This window comes from Meriones unguiculatus, chromosome 5 (genome assembly GCF_030254825.1).
Source record: "Meriones unguiculatus strain TT.TT164.6M chromosome 5, Bangor_MerUng_6.1, whole genome shotgun sequence".
Lineage (NCBI taxonomy): Eukaryota > Metazoa > Chordata > Mammalia > Rodentia > Muridae > Meriones > Meriones unguiculatus.
This window is the reverse complement of record NC_083353.1, coordinates 106,207,684-106,222,528: the sequence shown is the minus strand read 5'-3', so window position 1 is coordinate 106,222,528 and position 14,845 is coordinate 106,207,684. Positions and strand designations below refer to the sequence as shown.

The 14,845-nt window shown below is 37.7% G+C and overlaps 1 protein-coding gene across 1 annotated transcript in view; it reads right to left on the bottom strand.

Moving 5' to 3' along the window:
- Syn2 (synapsin II) overlaps positions 1–14,845 on the bottom strand; it is a 127,834-nt gene that overhangs the window by 67,931 nt on the left and 45,058 nt on the right. The gene's annotated exons all lie outside the window — the stretch shown is intronic.

Below are 14,845 nucleotides of genomic sequence, written 5' to 3'. Positions count from 1 at the left end.
AACATTGGTACTCAACAAACAGGAAGCCTCTCCGATAAGAAGAATAGCTACTTAAAGCCTCTTCCCTTCCTTCCCAACCAAACACAGAGAACTCACTTTGGGCTCTAAGGTCCTATGAGACTAGAAAAGTAATAGAATAATGGTAGCTATGGACACCACATCTGAGACAGTCAGTGGCTTTTCCACCTCCAAAGAAGTGGATCTCTGGCAAAAAGTCCAATTTCCACCAGGTACCTGACATTCAGGAAACCAGGTGGGGCCAAAGTCACTGTTCTTTCAGAGATGTCCTCTCTCTCTCTCTCTCTCTCTCTCTCTCTCTCTCTCTCTCTCTCTCTGTGTGTGTGTGTGTGTGTGTGTGTGTGTGTCCTCTCCATCACTCTCCCTCTCTGCCTCCCTCCCTCCCTTTGTTATAATTTGAGTCTGGGTTCATTGAGAGTGGAAGTAAGCAAACACAGAATGTTTGGGAAAGCCTGAGGACAATCTTTTGTTTGAGGCAGGGTCTCTAAATGGCCCTGTCCTTTGCACACAGGCCAGGCTAGGTGCTGGCAAACTCCCAGGGACCCACCTGCATCTGTCTTCCATCTGCTCCCCACTGGAGGGATTACAAGTGTGTGCCACCACATCTCTTACATGGGTTCTTGGATTCGAACTCAGGTCTTCATTGCTTGTAAGGCAGATGTTTACAAGCTGAGCCATCTCCCTGTCCTCTCTCTGTACTCTTGTCATCTTCCTCCCTTCCCTCTTCCAACTTTTTTTGTCCTTTCCCAACCTTCTCTGATCATGCTCTCCTTTTTTATTAGCAGTCTGAAATTCAGCAACCTCAGAAAAAATCACTACTTTTAAGTTTAGAAATTTGATTAAAAAAGAATTTTCATTTCTTTCTCTCAGGAGTTCAACAGCAACCACAATTTTTGGTGTCTGGAGGCTATGAGTTCATTATTACCAGTCTTTGATTTATCTAGGTCATTTCCCTCAAAAGAGCTTATAGATAGCCCTATGAATCAGCTAGTAGTCTCAGCCTCTTTTCTGGCTATCATTAACCCTCTGATCCTGATTCAGTGACTCATTCAGGGTTCTAACTCTCTTTGCTGAGAAATTCCTTGTTAAATAAGCAGTCATCTAAAAGTGAAGTAAAAACCTGAATTCACCGAATTTTTTAAACAGTTATTGAATTATATAATTATCAGTATTGTGCTCCAGGAGATGGGTATATAGAACTCTGCTCTTTGGAAGACAATAATGACCCATGAAAAGTTCACAGACGACCTATTATATGCTATTGACTATATTGAGGGTTAGAAGACGGCAATACTCCCAAATAATCTCTTAGTCTGACACAAAATTAGAGAGGAAAAATGCCAAAGACTTCCAGTGAGGACTCTATGGACTAAGGTAGCTACATAAATTGTAATACTATGTCCTTTATATATATTTTCCCAGGAATTGTTTTTTAAACAAAGATAGCAGGCTAGGTTACATCAATCAATCAATCAATAAAATGAAATACACAGGATAAATAAAAGGTTAAGGAGACACCTGAAACCTGGAATGCTTCACCTGATATATGGCATAAAAATTCATATTTTTTAACAGCCAGTTTTCTTGGTGCTTGTTGTAGATAAAGCAGAAAACAGTCCACCGCTGTGGAAGTTGAAACAGTCCTTATGTGGACGCTAAGAACAGACTATGTACTCTCATCTAAGAAAGGCTGGTTTATTTCTGGAGCCGGGTTCAGAATCATGTCACTGTCCACACAGCAGAGTTGAAATGGGATATATAGTTTGGTGTGGTTTTTTTTTCAATTATTCAAAGAATTGGTTTTGAATAATCATGTATTTGATAAATTGGATTAAAGTATTCCAGGCCCAATTTCTACCACTGATCATCAGTTTGACCTTGTACAAATCACTGATGTGACATTTCTTCCAGAATGTAGGTCTGTCTCTCAATTGAGTATTTTTTTTCTGTAAAAATGCCTTTATTCAGATTAAAATTAGATTATTCTTTGGAATGAAAAACAAGAAATCATTTCAGAGCAATAAGACATTTCTTCAACAACAACAAAATTAGAACTGAGAGGCCAGTTTCTTTGGTGCATGCTATAGAGGAAATATCCTGAATTACAACATAGAGTCACAAGCTAACAAAGGATTATGATGATGACTAAACTACTTACAAATGTGTTTTTAAACTTAAAAACACAGGGATGTTCCCTAAGATTTGGGCTAACATCCTTACATTAGAAGACACCAGTCCTTCCCAAACCGTGTCCTATAGTTTGTTGAGTGTTCTATGGTAGGAATCCTAAAGATCCCTTTAAGAAATGTTGACTTAGCCAGGCGGTGGTAATGCACACCTTTAATGCCAGCACTCAGGAGGCAGAAGGAGGCAAATCTCTGAATTTGAGGCATGGTCTACCGAGAGAGTTCTGGGATAGCAGGGCTAAATAGAAAACTAACAAAACAGAAAAAGCAACCCCTCCCCACAAATAAAAAGAAAAAAAAAAAAGAGAAATGTTAAGTTAAAGCCTACCATGTCCTAAATGACCTTGCTTACATGGATTCCTTTAATGCACAGTGCCAAATTCCAGAAACCCCACATGAGTCACCTCAAATGGGTGGAAACGACCTCTTTCGATGGCCATTCACAAGCGAACTAAGTGGAGAATTACATTACCCAGCCCGATTACTGTGACATCATTATACTGACAAGCTCTCTGTTAGATATCTGCTAATCTGCTTTTCAGCAGACTGTCAATAAGTGTGGAGTAAATGTCATTACACTGCAACAACATCTATTACAGAGAACTACAGGTTTAATATGATACAAGAAGGAAGACAGTCAAGCAGGAAGGAAACCATTTGGCATTAGATAATCCCAAGGTAATGACATTTTAATCTCAAAGATTAAATTTATCTAAAAAGCTACTGTGGTATCTGTTTGGATGTGGACAGTAAGAAATAGTTACTGCTTCTGATGTCTAACTTCAAGTATTTTTTTTCCTTTAAATAAGAAAGCTTCTATGAGATAGACACAAGGCTTATAACATAGGAATGCTTCGCCACCTGACTGGTGTTTGAAATAGTTATGAAGGATATTAAAATGAAAAGGATTATCTAACTTACCCTATAAAATACATGAATCGGCACACGAGTGCGTGCTCACACACACACACCTCTCATGATAGGACCAAGGCCTGAATCCATCATATATCACCTATATAAGTTCACCTTTTTTTTTAATGCCAGAAAAAGTATAGAAGACGCTTATGTGAATAAACAGCAGAATTTTTCTTTTAACAAAAGCACACACTTTTAATGACAGCCTTTGGGAGGCAGAGGCAGGTGGATCTCTGAGTCTGAGGCTAGCCTGGTCTACAAAGTGAATTCCAGGACAGCCAGGACTAAAACAGAGAAAACTCTTCAACTCCCTCCAACCCCCCAAAAACCCCAGTATATCTTATCATCTGAACTATACCATTTTAGTAAAGTTAAAAATTGCAAATAGAAAAATTTTAAACATATCATCCCATATAAGAATCAGAATAATGGCTATAATCCTGAATTACATAATGAATAATTACTCATTTTTTAAATTTACTTCTCTAAACATTTACTAAAATCATACTATATACGTAATTTTCTATGTTAAGTACTTCAACATGAGGAAGGCCATCATTTTCATATATAACTCCCAACATTAATTTTAGTCACTAAAAATGTAGGTATTTACTTACTAACTGACTTATTGTGCCAGTCATTTGCTTGCCTCTGGAAAAAAAAATAACTTGAAACAGAAAACAGATGTGACACAAAAACTCTAAAACAGTTCCAGGTGTCTGACTCTAACCCTAGGTTATCAGATGTGATAGATTTTAAGTGACAAAGTCAACTTTAAGGCAGGAAGATGAGCCAGGGAGGTCTACCATGCTAACACGCTCTTTAACCCAGAAGCCTTTTTTCTGCAGGCCAGAAGAGAGACTCCAAAGCCCAGGATGATGTGAGATGGACATGGCCTCATGTGAAGAAATGGAGGTGGTCTCCAGATGCCAAAGTGGTTGCCAGCTGATCTGTCTATAACCACAGGAGCCAGAATTTGGCCAACAAAAATGAGCCTAGAAAACGAATTTTTCCTCAGTACCTTCAGAAAAATTGATACATCTCCCAGATGTATCAATTTTGAGTTTGTGAGGTCTTTTCCTTCATTTTTCCCAGGCTTTCAGAGACAGCCCTAGAAGGCTCGGGTCTTCACTTTTGCTTCTTAGCCTTCTTATCTATCATTGAAACATTTGTTAGTTGTCCATGATGTTAAACACTCTGTATAAATAAAAGGCTGTGGTGTTCAGGAAGTGGAAATTACTACATAGAGGTGAGGCATATTAGGAAAAAAATTTTCAAAAAATATTCCTCAGGCTTTTTGACACACAGAAAGGCCCACACTTAGGGTCAGTAACACTGAAAGGAGGATTTTGCCTCCAAATACCAAAATCCTTATTTCTCTTGCATAACAGAATGCAAACTCTTAGTCCAGTACAACGGTCATGCTTGAGCTGGCATTCTAAGGTTAAACAGAGTAGCTGGAACCAGATTGCTCAGACAATTCAATTACGTTCACAGAGACACGAGTAGTTTGTTCTAACTTGTGGCAATGTCTGGTAATGGGGTGGGGAGGGGTGGGAGAGAGGGACAGATGCATTCCAAAGGGATGAGCATGGCTTCAGAAAGAGTGCACTGTGCTTACCGCTGCTTACTGATGCTCAGAATCAAGAAACGCCTTCAAAGGAAAATCAAGTTCATGCTTAACGAGAGCATCATCCTCTTTCTCATTTAAGTTTTGTTATTTTGCTTTTGGGAAGGGTTTCACAAGTCCTCAAAGATTTCATCTCTTTTTAAATTTTTAGTCAATATTAATCTGTTCAATTTGCACATGATTAGTATATTTCCAAAGGTTTTTTTGGTTATTGTTTGTGAGGGACATTGATGATTTCCAGCTTTACAGCACTGTGATCAAAAAAGGAACTTGGTATGCATTCTAGTTTAAAAACTCTTAGACTTTGGGCTGGAGAGATGGCTCAGTAGTCAAGAAAATTTATTGTCCTTCCAGAGAACATAAGTTTGGTTCTTAGCATCCATGTCAGGTACCTCAGAACCACAGTAACTACAGCTTCAGGGGATCTAAAATCACTCATAAGTACATACCCACTTGCCAACACACATTCGTACACATGACTAAAAATAATAAACATTTATTTTTTAAAAATCTAGATGTTTGTGGCCTACCACATGAGTTATCTTTTTCCTTTTGCATGTATATATGGTGTGTAGGCATGTACACATGCCTGTTAGTATGTGTGTAGGTGCAAATGTGTGATCCTGTGTGCATGTACCTATAGAAGCCAGAAATTGACATCAGGTTTCTTACTCAGTTGCTCTTCACTTTATTCATTGAGGCAGGGTTTCTTGCTGAACCCAGAGGTCACTGCTTCGAGGTAGTCCAGCTAACAAGCTTGCCCTGCAGATCCCCTCTCTCTCTGCCTCCTAAATGCAGGAGGCCACCATACCTGCCAAACTTTTATATGGATTCTGGGTGTCTGAATTAAAGTCCTCACACTTGTCTGCTGTTTATCTACTAAGCCATGTCTCCGGGCCCCATCCTCTATTTTTGAAGGAAAATGTCAGATTAAGTATATCCATATATTTATATTCTTGGCTGAGAGTCTTTACTTTTTCCCAGGATTTTGAATATGTCAACTCACTGCCTTGTGCTGCTGTGGTTTCTGATGAGAAATAAGCTGTTAATCTTTCCGAGGCTCTCTTGTATGTGCTAAATCATTCTTTTTATTTTCCACACTTTAAGTTCATCATTCAATGGTTTGATTATATGTCCAAACTTTTTTATGTTACCCTACATGATCCCTGTTAAGTTTCATTGATGTGTAAGTTCATATAGTTTGTTAAATTGGAAATTATTGTCATTTATTCAAATATTCTTTTGGCCTTTTTCATTCTCATAATGTTTCCTATTGGGACACTGGCTGGAATTTTACAGTTATCTGAGGCTCTATATAGTTTTGCTTTTATTTATTTTGACCTCCACACTATATAATTCCAATTAACCAATCTTAAGGTCTACTGATTTCTTTTGCTTGCTTGAATTTGTTTCAGTTATTTCACTTTTAGACTGTAGATTTATATTTTATATATATACATGTATTATAGATATTTACAATAACTATATAGTTCATTCTATTTATATAAAGAGCATGTATAGACACATACTTACACTTTCCATCTTTTCACTGATAGTCTCTCTATATAAGGAAATATCATTGTCACATTTTAATTTAGTCATTCAGTAACTAGAGCACATTGTAAATGGTCACAAACAGCAGACACTGACAATCACAAACCTGACAGTACCATCTGGGGACAGAAGTTTTGTAAATAACAGAATAAATAAACAGCCACGTGCTTTCAACTTTGTCACTTGGAATCTGATTATCGAAAATGTTCTTCCAGAACCCTGGACAGGTCTCAGATATCTGGGTGCTCTTCTGAGCCACCGCTGCCAGCAAGAGCCAGCCCTTTCATACAAAACCACTTCACTACATCTTTAACTAATTCATTCCTGCTTAAATCCATTTGGGTTTTTCCCCCCTCTCTAATGGAAGAAGGTTTATAGTGAAAATTGGGAGAATATAGAGGAACTAATTTTTGAGTGTATGTGAAAATTGATGACGACCTGGGATAGAGAAAATGGAAGGACAAATACATATGGCATTAAGGATTTGGTTCATGTTAAACTGGATGAAATGAATTGAGGACAAGGGATTAAAAAGTGACCTCAAAGTAGGATCATGGCTGAATAGAAAATGATAGCATTTATTAAGATGGGAATAAGGTGCTCATATCTTAGTTTCCTTTCTGTTGCTGTGATAAAATGCCTCAAAAAAGCAACCCAAAGAAGAAAATGTTTATTTGGCTCACAATCTCAGGTTACAATCCACCACTGCAGACAAGTCAAGGTGGCAGAAATTTGAAGCAGCCTGTCATATTACATCCAGTCAAGAGCGGGGTCACGATAGGTGAGATAGCTCAGCTGGTACAGAAACTTGCCATCAAGCCTGATCATCTGAGTTCAGCCCCACGGCAGAAGGAAAGAATCAATTGCCACTAGTTTTCCTTTGACCCTCGCGTGCACACACACAGTACATGTATGTATATACTAAATAAATAAATGAATAAAGAAATAAATATTTTTAAAAACATAAAGCAATGAACCTACCAACAAGCTAGTACTCAACTTGTCCTCTCTATTTTACACAATTCAGAAATCTCTGCCTGGGGAACTGTGCCATCCACAGCGGGCGGGTCCTCTCGTATCAGTCAGTGCCTCACAATTCCTCACTGACATTCGCAGAGCCCTTTTCAGGAGTCTCTGGATTGTGTCAAGCTGACAATTAAAGCCGACCACCACAGAAACTGTCTTCATTTCTTTTCTGTTGTCATAATAAAATGTCCTGACAAAAGCAACTTAAGGGAGAAAGTTCATGATGGTGGGGCAGTTAGGACAGCAGGAACTTAAAGCAGCTAGTCATATTACATCCACAGTCCATATCTGAGAGCGGTGAAGTGCTGCAAGCGTATGAGCACTCTTCTTGCCTTTTCCATTCTTATACAACCCAGGGCTCTCCCCGGGGAATGACGCCATACACAGCAGCCAAGTCCTCCCACTCCAATTATCATATTCAAGATAATCTCTCACAGACACATCTACAGAACAATTTAAACCAGACATCCTTCATTGAGACTCCCTTCCCAAGCGATACCAGATTGTATTAGGTTGACATCATCATCACAGTCAGGGATGAAACCAACTTAGAGGAAGAAAAAAATTTAGAAGACACGCATCTATAAGAAGTGTAAGGGGAGCCTTTACCTGTGGGGGCTGGGATGAAACAGAAGGAGGGTCACAAGGTCTAGGTCTGCCTGAGCTATTAAGTGGATTCAAGGACAGCCTGGGCAACCTAGTGATAACTTCTCCAAAGGAAAACAGAATAAAAGGGGGAATAGAGATGTAGCTCAAAGATCTAATGTTCGTTTTGTATGTAGGTGGGCTCCATCCCTAGAACTACACCAAAAAGAGATGAGGGAATAGACAGAGGGAGAAAAGAGAGAAAAAATAATAGAAAACATGTAAATAACTAAAACTCAAAGGATAAGCCATATGAAAGAAAGCTTAGAAATAATAAAATCAGAATGGCAAGAAATCTGGCAATCACTGAGATTACCCAAGAAAAGACTTTATGGAGAAGAAAATGCAGTGCTTATATCTGAACCCAGAGAAATTTCAAAACTGAGAGATCAGGTAGAGAGTGATTAGCTAGGGAAGGGTATTAAAAGTGAGCCACTACCAAGACAGTGAAAAAGGATGGGATGCCTAATTGGGCTGAATGCTGCTAAGAGAACAAGTTTGGTGGTAGAGAAATGAGGACCAAACTCATACAAATGGAGGTGATGGTCCTTTAAAAAGCTCCATTAGCGTTATGGGAATGAGCAAAGACTGTTCTTAGCTTTTGGAAGTAAATAAGTCTACTTAAATAAATGAACTAAATACACAGCTGGGTGTTCAAGGTCTACAAGTTTGAGGCCAACCTGGGCTAATAGCAAGACCCTGTCTCTAAAACAAGAAATAAATGTACACACCCAAAACAATGAGATGATCCTACAAGACTGAGAAGGGCTTGAGAGACAGCTCAGTGGTTAAGTGCACTGACTGCTCTTCCAGAGGACCCAAGTTCACTTCTCAGCACCCACATGGCAGCTCACAACCGTCTATAATTCCTGTTCCAGGGGATATGCCACCTTCACAGATTTACATACAGCCAACAGACCAAGGCACATAAAAATAAATAATTTTTAAAAAAGACTAAGAAGGATTAAGCTGTATGACAGGTACCTCTTAGAATTTTAGAGAAAGGTAAAAAAGATGGTTAGGGATAAACATGGTAAAGTAAAGGAGTTTTGAGAATGACTAGTTAGAACAGTTAAAATTATCAAAAAAAATGTGGAAAAGAAAACTGTGTTCAGAGTCAGTGATAAAAGCAAGCTGATCTCAACAGAAAGTGCTTGGTTCTTCCCTGTCAAAGTACTCATATTACTAAGTTTCCTTGTTAGAGCTGAAGGTCCCAACAGAACAAAGGAAAATGCAGCCCATTACCAAAACCAAATATTCTTTAATGATGGTCTACCTTCCCAGGACAGGGAACTAAACACACGGTGACCCACAGATTCAAAGACAACTCAGATGCCATGGTGTGCTTTGAAACTATACAGTTGTCAAAATGGGTCTAGTGATGCCAATAGTCTTTTCTGTCTCACAATCTCAGCTGCAGCTGCTAATGCTTAAAATGAAACCATTCCTAAATCCAGGGTTTCCTTTGATTAAAAGCCCACAGGAAATGCGAGCACTAATATGCCACTGAGTCTAGAGCGTAAGTGAAAGTTCTATTCTCCGGAAGTTGGCTTTTTCATCAAAGGGTCCTGCTATACTGTTGTCCCCAAAGACCAGCAGAGGCTGGACAATAGCATGACAGAATGCCAGAGCTAGAAAAGTACCTTCCAGATCAATTTGCTGATAATTTACTAATGAAGACACCGAAACCAAAAGAAAGGAAGTGATAATTTCAAGCAAAGAGATTCTGAAACACAGGAAAGGGTATTAGGATGGCTAACAGAACTTGGAAAAGAATTTCAGAATTCTCCTGATGAAGACAGTCATGAAGATGAGGAAAATGGGAAAGGTTTACAGGGCACCGGTGCTCTTCAGTACTGTGATTTTTCAGAAAACTTAAAGAATTACTCCAAGCTGGGCATGGTGGCACATGCCCTTAATCCTAACACTGGGGAGGCAGAGGCCAGCCTGGTCTATAAAGTGAGTTTTAGAATAGCCAAAACTACATAATAAAACCCCATCTTAGAGAGACAGACAGAGACAGAGAATATGAATTACTCCAGTCTTCTCAAACTCTGACTCAATAAACACTTCTTATATCTCCTGAAGGTTCTAAATTGGCAATCATTTTTTACTGTATGAAGAAAAGTCCTAGGTCAATAAAAATGTTAGGGAACTGATAATTACATGAATTAAGTTCAAGGAATAAATAGAATAATAAACAGAGAACTGGAAGAAAAATTTTCATACTTGAAAAAAAGAAAACATTTATGGGACTTGGATAAGAAAGACGGTTGATATAGCCAGTATTTAAGAACTACCCACAAATTTTATTAAAAGAAAACTCAGGTTCAACAGAGATGTGGAACAGAAACTGAAAATACTCATTTTCAAAAAAAACCTGCATAATTTTTTTTTTTGTGTGTGTGTGTGCACAGATAAATTTGATACCTGGTGGACTGGGTAACAAGTAAGATCCCTCTCACTCCTAAGAATTTCTTATTCTCAGCAAACAATGAACTATGAATGTCTGAAGTATTTAAAATTCAGGGATTCAAAGACTCAAAAACTTCAGTGGTGGATAGCCATATTACTTAATCTTCTAAAAACTCGTCAATCATGCTATTCTTTAGCTAAAACAATAAAAAAACAAATGGTATGGCTGGCTTTCAAGGACCTTTTCACCTTTGAGTCTGCCTAACTTCCTGAATTCCTCCTTTGCTGACTCCTTTCCATATAGCATATAATTACATCATCATACCTTAACATCTACCTTTAAATACACAATTTCTGCTTTTTCACTTTTATGTTATTCACTTGGCTCGTGTATATACCACTATAATCCACTATCAGTCTGAGGAAAATTTATTTATCCTTCAAAACCACCCAGATTCTCTCAGTACCCAGCTTAATGTTATAGGATAGTCACTTGTGTTTTAGTCTAGAAGTTTCGGTTTCAGGTCTTACATTTAGGTCTTGATACGATCTGAGTGGATTTTTGCACATGGTGTGAGATAAACATGCAACTTCAGTCCTAACTTGTGGAATATCATTTTCTCAGAACCTATTTGCTGAAGAGACTGTTCTTCCCTCATGTATGGTCTTGGTGCCTCCAAAGAAACCCAATTAAATAGAATGCTTTATTTCTGGATAGTCTATCTTACGCCATTGGTTTATATATGTTTTATGTCAGCATCTGGCTCTTTTGATCATAATAGCTTTATATTTTGAAGTTAGGAAGTGTGATGTCTTCAGATGTGTTATTTTATTCTCAGCATTGAATGTTCAGGGGCTTGTGTGTGTGTGTGTGTGTTTGTTTAAGTTTGTTTAAGTATTGTAGAACTTCCTATTTCTGTGAACAGTTACACTAGAAATTTGAAAGGGATTCCATTGGATCTATAAATTGTTTTGGGTAACATAAAGTGTACCAACATCCTTTCAATCCATGGGCACAACATACATTCAAATATATTTCTGTCATTTTGAATTTCTTTCTTAAATATTTTCAAGTTTTTGACACATAGATCTTTCTCCTCTTTTGTCAAACTCACTCAAAGGCTTTTAAAAAATATTAGTGTATATGGAACTAATAGTTCCTATTTCTGTATACAGTTTGTTTCCAGAGTTTAGAAATCTTATTGGTTTTACACTTTACTGAATTTGTTTACTAGATCTTTTTTATTTGTTTGTGTTGACAAAATTATTGGGGCTTTTTTTTAATATATAAGAAGGCATCATTGCTTCCTGTCTTGGCCACCTTCGTCTACTAAAATGATCTTATAATTTTTGGTTTCATGTTGTATCACATTTGCTGTTTTACACATGTTAAAATTATCCTGCATCTAAGGGATAAATCTACTTGATTCGAATTTTTCTAATATACTGTTGAATTTGGCCTGCCAGGAGTTTGTTGAGGTGTTTTCTATTTATATTCAGTAGAGACATTGTCCTATAATTTTTTTCTTGTAACTGAGTTTGATTATATTACTATCTCATAAATTTTTGAAAGTTTTAAAAAGATATCCTTACCTGAAAACACAAGATGGACACAATGATGAAGGGCCATATTTAGTGAAAGCAGCAGCCTTTATTCAGGCTTTTTAAATGATAGAACATGATGGTCCATAAAGACAGCTATTTCAATGGTACAAGAGTTTCAGAAATTTTTGATCACTTTTAGTTTTTTTCTATGTATCCTCTTAAGCGTAGAGGTTTTCTAACTCTCAGGTAAGTTCTGGGTGTAAAGAGCAAACATTTATACTAAACTCAGTTCTTCCCTTGACCTTCCCTATCTTCAATGATTTGGTCCACCAGCTTTCAGAAGAAAGCAAAGTTCCAACTTTAAGTTGTGGGGTATTAATAATCCTAGAAGGCACTGGTAATCCTAGAAGGCATTGCTTCCCCAATTGGAGAATTGTCCAAAAGATCTAACAAGAATCATTACACATTGTAGTGAAGCAGAACTTTACTTCAATATCATAAAAAATTTAAACAAAGTAGCCCAACAGGCTTTGTCAAGAGGCAGAAATTTGTATATATATTTATATACAAATATATAAATCCTTTACAAACACAGTGAAGAGTGGCAGCACGCAGTCAAAACTCATATTCTGACTTCTAACCCAGTTACTCTCCCCTATATAATACAGGATTAACACATAAGAAAAACAAACATAAAAGAGCACATAGTATAGAAATAACATATTGTGAGACTTATGAAAGTTACAAGATCAAACAGCAGAAATGGATACTCTTAAGTAATTTTAAGCTTCTCGTGCAGGTTTTTTAATCTACCTGTATTTTAAATAATACCTGCTAGTAACAAGACAATAGTTACTTCCTAAGTCAATCAATTTCAGCTTCTGATAACATTTTAGAAAGGTCTTCATAGCAACACACTTTGCAGAAAAGAGCGACATGAGATTGTTGGCCTTAGCTGACAAGTGGTAACTTAGATTTCATGAGAGTTGAGGCCATCCTCTGAATTCAGAAGCATTGTTTGCCATGACTGAGATGTTTATATAACATGGCTTATGTTGAACGTGTCCTTTCCTTTCTGAGGGGCTGAAATGCTGGTATACACGAGACAGACGCTGTCTACAGGACCAACCGCAGCAACAACTTAGCACACTGGATCGCTAATGAGCTTTCCTGGCACACAACATTTCAAGCTCATAACTTGCTTTGGGGGAGATACATGACTCATGGAAGGTTAAACATGGTTTTCTCTATACCTTTCCCATGTGGCTCTTCTTTTTGTTATTTTTGCTGTTTATCCCTTCACTGTCATGAATTCAGCTCTGGTGACCACATGCTGAGTCCTGTTGTTCAGCAGAGTTATCAAATTGAAGTGGTTGTAAGGATGCCACAGTGAGTCAAATTCAGTCTTCGTTGGTCTTTGTCCTCAGACCTTTAGCTACAACCTTTTGAAACTTGTTATCTACAAAATTTGGGCTCAGGAATTTTGTAATAATTTTTTGATCAAACATACATACACATCTCATAATGTTCTAAGTAAGTTTATGATTTTTGTGTTCTGTCACCTTTAAGCTATACTTGGCCACACATGGCCCGGATGCCACCAGCTAGACATGCCTACAGGCTTAGAACAGATGCTGAAGTTAAGAAAAAAACCAATACACACAGGAAGGAACAATGTAAACAATACAGGAAAGCTCTTGAAAGAAAGTAACACTTGAGTTGGGCCTTGAAAAAAGAATGACACAGACAAGTAGGAAAATAAATTACAAGTAAATCCATTTAGAGACTCAAGGATGAAATTTGAACACAGACAAAGACTGAGCATAGTGAGGAGGAGGATACATAGTTTCAGAAGGATGGATTAGATAACTACTGAGAAAAATACTTCTGGGATTCTGCTTCTCTAATTTTCAAGCACAGACGAAAAAAATCAGCTGGCTCAACTCAACTATAGCAGAAAGAAAACACACTCTAAGTCTAACAAGACTGATCAGTTCAATAGCCTTCTTGAGCTATTCTATTCTTTTAGAAGGTGCATGATTTGCATTAACAGAAAATACAAGGGACTAAAAGCTCAACCATCTAAAATTAATGACCTAATTACTATAATATGCACTAAAATAAGGAATGCTGAAAAGCAAATCCTTTCAGTCACCTTTTATTGGAGAAATGCAAAGTATCTGGAAACAATAGCTCATTCCTTCTGAAACTAAAAGGTGCTATTACATAGGCCATTTTCCTTTAAAGCCGCTCCTCTTGGGATTTCATATTATAAACCCACTTGTTGCATTGTATTTAAAAAGACAATTGCATTTGCATCAAAAGGGCAGATTTTCACTTTTTCACATTTATTTATTTGTCAGAGAAGCATGCTGCATGCAGCACACAAAATCTATCAGGTAACAATTTGTGGGAGTCCTTTCTCTCCTTCCATTATGCGGATCCTGGAGATTAAACTCAGGCTGTCAGGCTTGGCAATAAGTGCCTTTGCCTGCCGAGTATCTCATCAGCCCTATTGTGTGTGTGTGTGTGTGTGTGTTAAGATTTATTGATTTTATTATGTATACAATGTTCTGCCTGCATTTACACCTGAACACCAGAAGAGGGCACCAGCTCTCATTACAGACGGTTGTGAGCTACCATGTGGTTGCTGGGAATTGAACTCAGGACCTCTGGAAGAGCAAGCAGTGCTCTTAACCTCTGAGCCATCTCTCCAGCCCCATGTGTTGTTTTTTTTGTTTTGTTTTGTTTTCATTTAAACAAATGTTTATTCTTATATGTAACTCAGCTTCCAAACACAGCCAGCCCTTCATTCTAGCTGTTTATTAAAGCAGGGAATCCGGGTATTGGATAAGAATGGGATAAACAGTCACGGTCATACCAGGCACAAGAACTGCTTACTTTCCCTGAT